The sequence below is a fragment of the Otolemur garnettii genome, unplaced genomic scaffold, assembly GCF_000181295.1.
Source record: "Otolemur garnettii isolate 467f Iridium unplaced genomic scaffold, OtoGar3 scaffold00064, whole genome shotgun sequence".
NCBI lineage: Eukaryota > Metazoa > Chordata > Mammalia > Primates > Galagidae > Otolemur > Otolemur garnettii.
In genome coordinates this window covers 10,331,409-10,334,680 of record NW_003852459.1, presented here as the reverse complement: position 1 = coordinate 10,334,680, position 3,272 = coordinate 10,331,409, and positions in this window count along the sequence as shown.

The window sequence follows — 3,272 nt, the reverse complement described above, 5'->3', positions numbered from 1 at the left end:
GTCCCAGCTACTTGGGAGGTGGAGGCAGGAGAATTGCTTGAGCCCAGGCGTGGGAGGCTGCTGCAAGCTGTGATGCCACGACCCTCTACCTAGGGTGACAGCTTGAGGCTCTGTCTCAAAAAAAAGGTAAGTTGGAGAGAGACCCATCTGACTAGGATCCCACTGTTTTTAAGCTTACAGAAACTTTAATGATAAAGTCAAAAGTTCCCATTCAGAGAAGGTAAAATTCTTTTTTGGTAAGGAATCTTTGGACAGCTTTTATTCTGACATGGTATGTGCATTGACAGTGAACAGCAGAATTATATTCACTATTAAAATTCTGGCAGAATGAAATGCTTTTAGAAAGCTTCTAAACCTAAACCTATCCAGTGGTGCCTCTCATCTAAAACAAGCCAAGGGAAAGCTTGGGTTTGGCTTCTCATATTTTATTTTCAGGTTTTAACACTGTATTACAATTAGAGTACTCATTCTCCTCACGTTGTTTAAGGAAGGAGGAGTGGTGTTTAAAAACTGGTGTATCATCAATCTTACATTTACCATTTAAAAAAGTTACTCCGGTCTGTTATTCAAAGCTCTCAAATAAAAAATTAAGAAGAAAACTTTAAAGTGCCCTTTTAATTCCCATTGTGCTGGTTTCACAAGTACAGAGGGTGTTGTTACAGCCTGTGGCAGACGGCCCATCAGGAAGAATTTTTTTTTTTTTAAATATTTAGGACCCAGTTTGAAACACTCATTTTTGTTTCTTCTGGGGGTCTTCAGGCCTTTAATAATTATCAATTATTAAAACTGATAATTTCATTCAATTCTAAATTTTTGTAAAGCTTTTAGATAAATATGACTTATCTCAGAGAACAATACTTTTGGTGTCTTTCACCACCACGTAAGTGTAGTCTGGCTGGATGTCAGAAATCCAGCACTGGCTCTCCGGCTTATTCCTACAGTTCCAGAGACTTCGTAGGAGGAAAGCTATCTTTGAAAACTTACCAAAAGTACTGTATGGACTCTTTAACACATTAAATATTAAGGAAGGAAGCCTTAACATGTACGTTCAAGGTAAGACGGCTTCATTTAATGTGTGAAAAGACATTGCCAAATGGTGAGTCGGAACAGATACATATGCGGAATTATTTTATTTTATTTTTTTGGGACAGAATCTCACTTTGTCGTCCTTGGTAGAGGTAGTGTCACAGCTCACAGCAACTTCAAACTCTTGTGCTCAAGTGACTCTCTTGCCTCAGCCTCCCAAGTAGCTGGGACTACAGGTGCCTGCCACAACGCCTGGCTATTTTTTATTGTTGTTGTTGCAGTTGGTGTTGTTTTAGCTGGCCCAGGCTGGGTTCGAACCTGCCAGCCTCGGTACATGTGGCCGGCACTGTAACCACTGTGCTGTGGGCGCCAAGCCACATTTGTGGAATTATACTGGAGGTTGTGCTTGGTTTTTATTGATTTATCAGTCAGGACAGGTGACAACTGCCAAATCTCAGGAGCCTAACTAAATAAAAGTTAAATTCTTATTCATGCTAAACATCCAGCACTGTTGGTAGGGGGACTGTGTTTATCTTCATCGCTTAGAGGTCCAATCTTGAGACACGCTTCCAGAATCACTGGGATTTGGGGGATGGAGAGAAATTGGAGAGTCTTACACTAGATAATAAATATTATGACCGAAAAGTAGTCATTTCCTCTCGCATCACACTAGTTAGAAATAGGCAGTGTGAGGTTGCCTAGCACTCTGGGAGGCTGAGGCAGGAGGATTGCTTGAGCTCATGAGTTCGAGACCAGCCTGAGCCACAGTGAGATCCCCGTCTCTACTAAAAAATGAAAAACTGAGGCAAGAGGATCTCTTGAGTCCAAGAGTTGGAGGTTGCTTTGAGCTATATGATGCGATGGCACTCTACCATGGGCAACAAAGTGAGATTCTGTCTCAAAATAAAAAAATACTCACAGAAATAGTCACATGAGGGCAGCGCCTGTGGCTCAGTGAGTAGGGTGTTGGCCCCTATAATAAGGGTGGTGGGTTCGAACCCAGCCCCAGCCAAACTGCAACAAAAAAATAGGCAGGCGTTATGGTGGGCACCTGTGGTCCCAGCTTCTCAGAAGGCTGAGACAAGAGAATCACCTAAACCCAGGAGTTGGAGGTTGCTGTGAGCTGTGTGATGCTATGGCACTCTACCGAAGGTAACAAACTGAAACTCTGTCTCTAAAACAAACAAACAAAAGAAATAGTCACATGGGCCCATTCAAATATAAGGGAATTAGAAAATTCTGTCTCGTAAAAAGTTAGGAGAATTAGACATGGTGTGAACCAGAACAATAGCCAGCATAGTCTGTCCTGTCCTACTGGCCACCAATATTTAGTTCACTCTTTATCACACAGAAAGCATACCCATACTTACCTGTCCCCCAGGGGAGAAGACATGAAAATTCCATCCCAGAGTGGTACAGAACTTAGAAATATAGGAACTCTAAGTGATGTGTGGAAGTTCCCCTATCAGATCTGAATGTCACGTCTCTTTATCTGGAGACTTGCACACATCCAACATACAGTAGTGGAAATGGAATAAGATGAGTAAGTGCAATAAATTATGGCACTTGGAAAGGGGAAAATGGGAGACACAGCAGTCACTTGGCCCAAGCGGTTCTGAAATCCTGTTGAGCAGATGTGTTCTCCACATGCGCAGGCCGTGGAATTTGGATGAGGCTCTGCTTCCACCCCCTGGAAATTCTTCTCTTGCTCATTGTCCTTACGGCACCTAAACATAGTTTTTTCCGCTATTCTTCTTGGCCATATCTAGAACGGACTTTTGAAATCTATTCTTCCTGGATCCGAAAAGTCTCTCCAGTACACTTCCTATGATCAATGTTTAGGACTAATGTTCTTAAAGTTTTGAACAATCAGGCCTGGGTGCGGTGGCTCATGCCGTGATCTGAGCACTCTGGGAGGCCCAGGTGAGTGGATTGCTTGAGCTCATGAGTTGGAGACCAGCCTGAGTTACAGGCTCACTTACTAAATACTGATGGACTCAAATTATCCACAATTAAGTGAACAGAGGGATAGAAGAATGAAGTTAGAAAGCAGAGAATTGGGCTGGGCATGGTGGCTCACACCTGTAAAGCTAGCACTCTGGGAGGCCGAGGCAGGCAGATCGCCTAACCTCACAAGTTTGAGATCAGGGTTGAGATTTGTTACCTGTCCTACTGCCCAGGCTCTTTTATAGTAGGTAGGGCCATATACTTAATTCACTCTTAATTTGCTTGTAAGGCAGAAAGCC